The 11,740-nt window shown below is 46.8% G+C and overlaps 1 non-coding gene across 1 annotated transcript; it reads right to left on the reverse strand.

The window, feature by feature from the left end:
- Positions 1-2,937: 2,937 nt before the first annotated feature.
- On the reverse strand, positions 2,938-3,044 carry LOC145056126 (small nucleolar RNA R71). The gene has a single exon (XR_013685662.1). It is a non-coding gene; the product is annotated as a small nucleolar RNA R71 (small nucleolar RNA).
- Positions 3,045-11,740: the final 8,696 nt, after the last annotated feature.

Here is an 11,740-nt window from a genome sequence, read left to right on the forward strand (position 1 = left end):
TTTATTTTTGAAAATTATTTGAAATATTGGACTATGCCTTACACTGTGTGGACAGCAGATAAAATAGTCAATGGTATATAAAGAGTTTACAGACAGAAACTCCTTCACTTTTCAATTTCCGACCGCAAATTCTCTTCCTTTCTCTCTCAACTTCGAAAAAAATTCCGTTTTTCTGTGAAATTGCTCCGATCACCTCAAAGGTAGTACGATTCCGACCATAGATATGTACTTGCTTCATGAAATCACTGAGTTTTTGAGCTTAAAATCGATGAAAATGGGTCTGTCGGAGCTTACGGCCCAAGCTTACGGTCCAAGCTTACGGCCAGGGAGCTTACGGTCGTGAACTCCGTTTGCGGCCCTGAGCTTACTGCCACGAGTTTACGGCCGTAAACTCCAAGTTGACCGTAAACTCCTGGTTGACCTTGAACTTAAATTTTGGACAAAATAATTAATTTTTGGGCTAAATTTAAATCAATTAAAATATTATTTTCTTAAATATCTTTCTTTTCTTACTTGGTATGTTTTAGTGCAGATCAAATGGCAAGCTTAAGATTCGCAGATACGCACAACCTGGCAATTGTACTGGTAGATCCTCCAGTGGCACATGGAGAATTCAGGTCAATGGTTCACGGACTAAAAGAATGTTGTCTGGCCTCTGCCGTCACCATGAACACAGTGGTTTATCAGAATATCATAAGGGACTCTGAAGACGTTCTCAAGTCAACACCTGTTACTACTGATCAAGTGGTTGATATTACAACTCCAATGGTGACAGTGTCAAGGATTCCTCCCCTTGAAGTTGTTTCACCTACAACTGAACCACTTCAAAGTGATGATGCAACAGTCCAGACCTTACAACCTCCGTCAAAGAGAAGAAGACGTGATCCTAGATTTGGTCTTCTGGATTCTGACTTATCTCATGGACTACCAATTACACCAACAACTACCCTTGCCATCGTCTCAACAAAACCTTTTAGTGGAGGTCCAAGCACCACCTTTGAGGTTGGTGGCTCCTCTACTCAATCAGGATTTTCTTCTCCTAGGGCAGATCTTGATGATGCCTCTATACGGCTAGCCATGCATCTAGCCTAGGAACAAACTTCAATACCTTCTTCTAGAGCTAAAGGAATTTCTTTTAGAGAAGGTCATTCAGGAGAAGATGCTTCAGTTATTGATGAGCTTCAAAAGAGAGTCAATGTGCTTGATCAAAAGAATATAGAGCTCAGTATTTAGGTTAATGGTCTTTTGAGCAAGAATATAAACCTGAAGATTCAAGTTTCTGATCTTCAAGAGGATAAAGCTTTGAAGACCAAGCAGATCTCTGACTTACATGAGCACTTTAATCTTCTTACTTCAAGTTACTTTGATTTGAAGAAGAAGTTAGAGGAGGAACTTGGTGACAAGTTCAAAACATCCACTGATGAGTCGAGGATTAATCTACACATCTAGGCTCATCCCATTGGGACATCCGCTTCGACATCTCGTGTTGTTGATAGGTTTGAAAAAGAGCCAGCTCAAGCTCCAAGTGTTGTGGCCTTAAAACGTGCCAAACTGGCCAAATCTGCTGAAAAGGGTCAATATTTGTTTAAAAGGAGCTCAGATCAGAATGCTCCTACGGATCAGCCTACTATCACCTTCACAGATCTTGAAGAGAATCGTTTTATAGATATATGTGGTGATAGGTTGGGGATCGTTTCATGGGGATTTCACGATACTTTGAACATGTGGATCGTGAAGTGGAAAAATGGTAAAAACTGAGCTATATAAAGATGCTCATGATTTCAACTCCTGGACCAGGGTTGATATTTCAGAGCTATCAAAGGCCCTATTTTTCAAACGTCTCTCAAAGTCCCCAGGCTACGCAGTTCAAGCATTTCTTGGAAGACCAAGTACACAAGGGTTTTCCTTCCATGAAGACTGCAGAGTCAATCATTAAGATATACCCAAGTGTGATTGATGCTAAAACTAATCAACCTCTTCGAGATGTGATGTGGCCAACTACTAAACAAGTGAAGAAAATTCATATTCTTCAGGATCATCCAGATGGATCCTTGCGAACCACGGAGTACTGGGTGTTTGATGAAACCACAACATCTGATGTAATCAAGCTTGAGAAGGGATGCATCCGCTTGTATGACAAATGAGATCTGCTTCAATTTGGAACGTGGGATATACATCGGTTGAGTCATCATCAGATTAAAGTTGCAGAAGACATCTTTGAGCCAGCTGCCAAAGAGTTTACAGCTATGGTTGTGGAGATCATTGACAAACGGATGTGGAACGGAGCGATGGGGAAGTCGGATGTGCTGGTGGTCGACAAAGACTGAGCTCAAGCTATCACCAAACCAAGGGGGAGATTGAAGGGTCTAGTTAATGGTTGGGTCTAGGCTTTCATTGTAATAAGTTCTTTTGAGTTTGTATGCAGTTTTGGTAGGTTGTTTGGTAGTTTACGACCAAGTAGTGAGTTTACAGTCGTAAGCCTGTTTACGGCCGTAAACCCAGTGTCCGTCCCAAGTCCACTATATATAGGGGTTAAGTAGGTCATTAATGGTTGTTGATTCCATAATAGTTCGCGGTCATAGGATCAAGTTGTACTAGATGTTTTATGCAATATAAGTGTGTGCAAGCTTGTTTCAATTTTGTTTCTTCTTTGTTTCTCATTATATTTGATTGTGTGATTTCTTGATCATTGGTAAAGATCCCTTTTCACGGCCTTACATGGACGATTATGAGAACATAGAAGAGGTGGTGGAAATTTCAAATTATTTTAACGCTCCAAGCGTAAGTAAAGATACAGTGATGCTACGAATTTTACCGGTCACACTAAAGGGTGAAGCAAAAGGATGGTTAAAATCCCTTCCCTTTGGAGAAATTTAGAATTGGGATGATTTTAAGTCTGAGTTCACCAACCAGTTTACCCTTCAATTGAAAGTGGCAAAGCTTAAAAGAAACATACAAAATTTTCAACAATTAAAGGGGGAGTCGCCATATGGAGCTTGGGAACGTTACAAGAGATTGTTACGACATTGCCCTCAACATGAATTCAATGTGCAATAAGAAATTTCGATATTTTATGATGGAGTCAATGTGTGTACTCGTCAACTTCTGGACTCACAAGGAGCCATGACAAGGAAGGATCTAATAACAAATAAAGCTTTGATTGAAGAATACGTTAAGCATTCAAGAGATTATCACAACCAAAGGAAGATTTCACTAAAGAAAAATCAAGTAACGATGGAGGTCAAATGCTATCAGTGCAATAATTGCAAAGCTCGATGCAATGGAAGAAAATATCATAAAATTGGGTGGACCAGTTCAAGTTAGATGCGGAGCTTGTGGGGGACCCCATTCTACAAGGGATAGTAATTGGAATTCAAGAGAGATCAAGATACAAAAGAAATCCAACAACTAAGCATGACCTGTAACGTCCCAAAAATACGAGCCAAAATTTTCATTTTTGAAAACATATATTTAGCAAAATATTCGAATAAAAACATTTGCTGATCATAACATTTTATAAAGATATCGCATATCTGGAAAAACATTTCAATAACATAAAAATGTCAGAGTACAAATCCCCAGGAATGTCTCATGATGCGGAATACGAAGCATGTGTGTGATGGGCTGCTACCGCGCCAGCTCCTTCCCCTTCGAAGAAGAGGTACCTGAAACCAAAACTGAAAACTGTAAGCACGAAGCTTAGTGAGTTCCCCCATAATACCTCATACCATGCAAGCATACAACATACAGCTAGGAGATACGGGCCTTGCCCACACTCCGCTAGCCGAGAGATACAGGCCTCGCCCATGCTCCACTATCTGGGAGGTAAGGGCCTCGTCCACACTCCACTCTCGGAGAGATACGGGCCTTGCTCACAATCAGTCGCCAACCCATAATATACAAGTATCACACAGACAACAAGTATAGAAAACTCTATCATACTGGCACATATCATAATCAACTCATCCAAGAGATACGGGCTCGACCCACACTCTAGTACTAACAGCTCGTCTATACGGGCCAGCCTTGGTGCCTTAGACCCGTTCCTACTGGAAGGAAACTCACCTCAAAGTAACTGTCGATCTACGTGGGAACTGACTGTCTGCTGCTACTGCCGCTCCGGAGATCTTTCGGCTATAATTCCAACAAAACCCTTAGTCAAATACTGCTAACCGATTTCAGGGTAAATTGACCATTTACCCTTACAAATCAAGAGTCAAGTCACCGTCAACTGCCAGTTGACCAGACTCGCCGAGTTGGCCAGCCAACTCGCCGAGTCCCTTTCCTTTAGCCTGACCATAAGTTCGTCTCTACTCGTCGAGTTAAGCGTAGACTCGACGAGTTTTCCTTCTATACCCAAGGCCAATAGTCCTTCATCCTACTCGCCGAGTTGTATGAACAACTCGCCGAGTTCATCTTCATCCGAAGAACACTCTAAGCTGTGACTCGCCGAGTTGTATGAACAACTCGCTGAGTTGTTCTTGAGATAAGGAGATTGTCGTGAACTCGCCGAGTCGATGCATTGACTCGCCGAGTGACTTCATAAGTGAGTCTAGCTTCCGACCCACTGAGTCATACCCTATGACTCACCACTCCAACTCGCAACACAAAAGGGGAACAACCCGGGGACTCGCGACCCGAATCGCCGAGTCAGATGAACGACTCGCCGAGTCTGCCTCATGCAAAAACTATACACGCGATTTTGCTTGAATCCAGTCCATGCCATTCATAGATCTGGGTTCCTAGGGCCTGGTTTACACGTAAAGTTTCCAACTTTACGTGTAGATAATCACCAATGAAGGTTTTAGGGCTCAAAGTGCACCAAAAGGGGTAGATCTAGGACTTTCATGCAATAAGACTCCATAAAGGCAATAGATCCAAGCTCCAGGGACTAAATCATGCCTAGATCTAAAGGCTAACAACTTATTACAACCCACTAAGCACAAACAAGCTTGAAGAATGGCTCAAAAAGGACTTTCATGAAGCTATTAGGGACTAAAAGCTTGAACACAGAGGGGAAACAAACCATACCTCAAGGAAAACGTTGAGATGTCACAAAAATGTTTGGCCTCCTTCTCCTCTTCTTGATCTACTCTTCTTTCTCCTCAAAAACTTCAAGAACACACAAAAACACTTTAATCTCACAATGAATAAGGGTAGCACGAGGTTGGGGAGCTCTGAGGGTGAATGGGGGCGAGGTTGGGGCGGAAATGAGAGTTTAAATAGGGTGCAAACCCTTGAATTTTAGGGTTTCAACAGACAGCGGTGACTCGCCGAGTCCAGAATATGGACTCACCGATTCGCCAACTTAAACGTACCCCCGGACCGCGTCCCTACTCGGCGAGTCGGACCTACAACTCGTCGAGTTCAAGGCTAAAATGACAAATACTTAGATAAATTTTACGTACCAGGAACCAGGTGCTACCAATCTCCCCTACTTATTTTAGACTTCGTCCTCGAAGTCTGCCGCTCGATCCTGAAACAGCTCGGGGTAATGCTCCTTCATTTCTTCCACCGGCTCCCAAGTCCATTCTGAACCCTTGCGGTGTTGCCATTGCACTTTCACTAACTCCACCCTCTTGTTCCTTAGATCCTTCGACTTCCGGTCGAGGATTCCAACTGGGCGCTCAATGTAATTCAGACTGTCATCAAGCTGAATATCCTCTAATGGCACCACCGCTGAATCATCCACGAGACACTTCCGCAGCTAGGAGACATGGAAGGTGATGTGGATCTGGCTGAGCTCGGCTGGCAGATCCAGCTGATATGCCACCTTGCCCACCCGGGCTACAACCCTGAACAGTCCGATGAATCTCGGGCCCAACTTGCCCCGCTTTCTGAATTGAATGACGCCTTTCCAATGCGACACCTTCAGGAGAACCATATCCCCGACCTGGAACTCCAGGTCGGATCGACACTTGTCGGCGTAACTTTTCTGCCGACTCTGCGCAGTCTGAAGCCTCCTCCGAACCTGCTGGATTCTCTCGGTCGTCTTGAGCACCACCTCAGTGCTTCCAATGACCCTCTGGCCAACTTCACCCTAGCATATCGGGGTCCTGCACCTCCAACCGTACAACATCTCGAATGGGGGACGGTCAATACTCGTGTGGTAGCTGTTATTGTACGAGAACTCAGCCAAGGGATGATAGGTATCCCAGCTACCACCGAAATCTAACACGTATGCCCGCAACATATCCTCCAAGGTCTGGATGGTTCGCTCACTCTGACCATCCGTCTGCGGGTGAAAGGCGGTGCTAAAATGCAGACGAGTGCCCAACTCATCATGAAACCTCTTCCAAAACCTGGAAGTGAACCTCACATCTCGATCCGATATCACTAACACTGGCACCCCGTGCCGCGCCACTATCTCCCTGATATAGATATCGGCCAACTTTTCGGTCGAGATACTCTCCGGAATCGGAATAAAATGGGCGCTCTTGGTCAACCGATACACGATGACCCAAATCGAATCTACCCCTTGTGCCGTTCGTGGGAGCTTCGTGATAAAATCCATCGTAATATCCTCCCATTTCCATAACGGGATATCCAACGGCTGCATCTTTCCGTGCGGTCTTTAATGCTCGGCCTTGACCTTCCGGCAGGTCAAACACCGCTCGACGTACCACGCCACATCCCACTTCATGCAGAGCCACCAATAGTCTAGGCGGAGATCCCGATACATCTTCGTTGCCCCTGGATGAATAGAAAATCGGGATTTTTGCGCCTCCTCCATCAAGATCTGGTGCACGCCTCCATGATACGACACCCACACCCTACGGTGGAGTGTCAATAACCCCCGGCTATCATAATCTAAAGAGGTGACTTGACCCACTATTCACTCGCTCTTCTGATGCTCTTCCTTCATAGCCTCCTGTTGAGCCTCCCGAATCTGCTCCAACAGGGGAGTCACCACAGTCATCCTCATGCAAATATCCCTGATCGGCACCGCCTTGCGGCTAAGCGCATCAGCCACCACATTTGCCTTCCCTGGGTGGTAAAGGATCTCACAATCATAATCCTTCACCACGTCCAACCACCGACGTTGTCTCATGTTCAGATTCGGCTGATCCATGAGGTACCTCAAGCTCTTGTGGTCCGTGTAAATGGTACATCGAACCCCGTAGAGGTAATGCCGCCAAATCTTGAGAGCGAAAACAACCTCCCCCGACTCCAAATCAAGCGTCGGGTAGTTCGCCTCGTGAGGCTTCAGCTGCCTCGAGGCATAAGCAATGACATGCCCCCTCTGCATCAATACTGCACCTAGGCCTGAGATCGACGCATCACAATATACCACAAAATCCTCTACGCCCTCGGGCAGGGCTAAGATCGGCACCTCGCACAATCTCTACCTCAGAGTCTCGAACGTTGCCTGCTGCTCAGGCCCCCACCGAAAGACCACAGCTTTCCTAGTCAACCGTGTCAGGGGTACGGCTATCTTGGAGAAATCCTGAATGAACCTCTGATAGTAGCCTGCCAATCCTAGGAAACTCCAAAACTCGGATGGAGACTTCAGAACCTCCTACCTCATCATGGCCTCCACCTTGGCCGGGTCTACTAAAATCCCGTTCTGATTGATGAGGTGCCCAAGAAACTGCACCTCGCGCCACCAAAACTCACATTTGGAGAACTTGGCGTACAAGCTCTCCCTCCTCAGGGTCTCCAATACCTCTCTCAGATGCTCCTCCTGAGTCTTGGAATAAACCAAGATGTCATTAATGAAACTATCACAGACCGATCCAACATCGGTCTACACACGCGGTTCATGAGGTCCATGAACGCGGCAGGAGCATTGGTGAGCCCAAACGGCATCACCACAAACTCATAATGCCCATAACACGTCCGAAATGCGGTCTTCTGTATATCCTCCTCTCTAACCCTCATCTGATGATAGCCTGAACGCAAATCAATCTTGGAGAACCAAGATGCTCCCTGCAACTGATCAAAGAGGTCATCAATCCTCGGGAGTGGGTAACGGTTCTTCACCGTTACCTTATTCAGCTCCCGGTAGTCTATACACATCCGGTGCGACCCATCCTTCTTCCTCACAAACAGGATCGGGGCTCCCTAGGGCAAACTACTCAGACGAATAAATCCCTTGTCTAGCAGCTCCTGCAGCTGCGTAGATAACTCCTGCATCTCAGGAGGAGCCAACCGATAGGGTGCCTTGGCTATCGGAGCCGCACCAGGAACTAGGTCGATCCTAAACTCTACCTGACGCTCTGGAGGTGTTCCAGGAAGCTCCTCCAGGAACACATCAGCATAGTCTCACACCACTGGAACCTCGCTCACTGTCTCCTTACCCATCTCCCGAGTATCCATAACATATGCAACATACCCCGCGCAACCCTGCTGGAGGTAGCGCCTAGCCCTCGCTGCTGAACATACTACAGGTCCACGTTGTGGCCTCTCACCGTGGATCACCAACTCTCCCCCGCTTGGGGTCCTGACCCGCACTAGCTGTTGTGCGCAATCTATCACCGCCCCATTAGGGCTCAACCAATCCATGCCTATAATCACCTTGTTCCCCCGCAACGGTATGGGAACCAAATCCACCAAATAATGCTCCTCAAATAACCTCAAAACACAATCCCCGAACACTGTTGATGCTCGCACCGAACGATCATCGGCAATCCCTACCTCTAAAGGGCGATCCAACATGCCTGAAGACTCAGTAAACCTCTTGCTAAGCGCAAGGGAAACAAATGATCGGGTGGCACCCAAATCGAACAACACCTGGACAGGAATACCGTTCACATGGAACGATCCTAATGCATATACACAGAGCACATATCAATAACATAACATCATAAAAATAAAGTAGAGGGAAAGAATCATACCCGTCACCACATCGGGTGCGACGCGTGCCTCCTCTGCCGTCAGCTGGAATGTCTGGCTCCTCACCACTGGAGCCTCTGCCTTGCCCTATCGGCCATCTATAATCCGCAGGGTAGCTGGAGCCGGCACCCTAACCGGCGCGGATGCTGTCATCTGGGGGCAATTGGCCTTCTTGTGGCCCCTCTGGTTGCAGTGAAAACACAGCAACTCCGATGTCTGAATAGCCAAAGCAGGAGTAGTACAATCCCTGCTAAAGTGCCCTGCCTTGCCGCACTTGTAGCAGCCTTCTGATCCCATCCTACATGCTCCTTCATGCGTCCTGCCGCATTTCCCGCAGCGGCCCGGCCCTCCTTGGCCTTTCGGCCTCCCATCTGATCCCCTGGACTTCTTCCCTGAAGCCCCAACCACCTATCCCGCCTCTGCTTTCCTCTTCCGAATGTGCTCCAAATCAATCTCCCTTTCCCTCGCCCTGGCAATCATGGAATCCAGGGTAGGGCAGGCTGAAAAGCTAACATGCTCCCGGATGTCAGCCCGTAGCATGTCATGATAACGGGTCCTCCTCATATCCTCATCACCCGCATACTGGGGCACCAATAGTGCCCTCTCCCGGAACTTGGCGATGATCTCCGCCACAGTCTCCGTCGTCTGCCTCATGTCTAAGAACTCCCTGGCCAGCTGCTGAAGCTCGACAGCTGGCGCGAACTCCGCCCTGAACCTGGTCACAAAGTCCAACCAAGTCATAGCCTCGATAGCCGAGGCTCCCAGTGAGTCCCCCACGGACTCCCACCAATCCCTAGCTCGATCCCGTAAACACCCTACTGTGAACCTCATCTTCGACCCCTCAGGGCAGAAGCTAATCATCTGTGCAGACTCAATGTCGGTAATCCATCGTCTGGCAGCTATGGGGTCCTTCGCCCCGTGAAAATCCAACGCACCACTGCCCCGAAAGTCCTTGAAGGACAACGTGCGAGATCCCGACTGGCCAGATGCCATATCGCTCCTGAATGCCCGAAGGCGATCCTCCATCAACTCCAATATCCCTTCCTTGATCGACCCGAAGATGATGGGGGTCGACTCAAGGATGCCTCTGGTGATCTCAAACGTGATGAACTCACATAGCCCCTCATCCACTGGCTCGGAACCTGATCCCTCTCCTGTACTGCCAACTGTTGGCCTCGAACGTAGTACCACCATTTTGAAATACAAAGGAAATGACAACTGTTAGCGATACTAATACCTCTGGAGGGATCATAATTACTACAAGTTCCCTGGTCTTATCTTGGCATTCCTCGATTCGGGTACGGATCTCAGTAGTACGGGCCCATACTACCTTCCACATATATCTGTACCTTCTCCAAGGACTGCCTTGACTCCACCAGGTCCCTTTCACTACCGCTGATCTCTGCTACTCATATCCTAGGCTTACCCTAGGAAACCTCTGACTTCACCCAACCTAGTCCTCAGCTGCTGAAGGCCTCTTGGTGATGTCAATTAGCCATTACCTGAATACAATCACATGTAACGAGGCTCGGATAATCCTTTGAGAAAGGGACTCATCCCTACCACGGTTAGGACTCAAACAAGAGCTACACAATAGGGTCAAATCCAACACTCTAAGATTATTCAACCCTGATCACATGTGACTTTATCGTATTCACCTAACAACTAACTCCCATCACTTCAAAGCCCACATAGCACAAAACAAACAACATTTGGACATAAAGGAAACAATCTCAAGCAACTCAATCCTCTTAGAGAGAAACTGAACTAGCATACAACGCTAAACTCGCACTATCAGGCATAACCTAAACAGACCATCCTAATGTTGTCTACTCAATTCTAGCATGCAACTTTTCACGCACTGAAGCACATAAAGCAGGCACATAAGGCATCACTCCTAGATCCTTAGTCCTATTCTAGCATGTTGTTCTACTGAAACTGATAAGCATAACATAAACTTGTATGGGTACTTTGGGGAATACTTACTTGAGCTTGGCCGGTCGCGCACATCACACACTTCTTTCTTTCTTAGAAAACTTTACTAGCTTTTAGAAAACATTTTCTTTTCCCAAAATCTTTCGATCCCTCGATTTGAGTTCAAACACCCCCCGAAGGTGTGTTCGAATCCCTCAAACCAGGGCTCTGATACCAACTTGTAATGTCCCAAAAATACGAGCCAAAAATTTCATTTTTGAAAAGATATATTTAGCAAAATATTTGAATAAAAACGTTTACTGATCATAACATTTTATAAAGATATCGCATGTCTGGAAAAACATTTCAATAACATAAAAATGTCAAAGTACAAATCCCCAAGAATGTCTCATGATGCGGAATACGAAGCATGTGTGTGATGGGCTGCTACCGCGCCAGCTCCTTCCCCTTCGAAGAAGAGGTACCTGAAACCAAAACTGAAAACTGTAAGCATGAAGCTTAGTGAGTTCCCCCATCATACCTCATACCATGCAAGCATACAACATACATCTAGGAGATACGGGCCTTTCCCACACTCTGCTAGCCGAGAGATACGGGCCTCGCCCACGCTCCGCTATCTAGGAGGTACGGGCCTCGCCCACACTCCACTCTCGGAGAGATATGGGCCTTGCCCACACTCAGCCGCCAACCCATAATATACAAGTATCACACAGACAACAAGTATAGACAACTCTATCATACTAGCACATATCATAATCAACTCATCCAAGACATACGGGCTCGGCCCACACTCTAGTACTAACATCTCGTCTATACAGGCCGGCCTTGGTGCCTTAGACCCGTTCCTACTCGAAGGAAACTCACCTTAAAGTAACTGTCGATCTGCGTGGGAACTGACTGTCTGCTGCTACTGCCGCTCCGGAGATCTTCCGGCTATAATTCCCACAAAACCCTTAGTCAAATACTGCTA

The sequence above is a fragment of the Lactuca serriola genome, chromosome 5 (assembly GCF_051521515.1).
Source record: "Lactuca serriola cultivar US96UC23 chromosome 5, Lser_US96UC23_V15, whole genome shotgun sequence".
Classification (NCBI taxonomy): domain Eukaryota; kingdom Viridiplantae; phylum Streptophyta; class Magnoliopsida; order Asterales; family Asteraceae; genus Lactuca; species Lactuca serriola.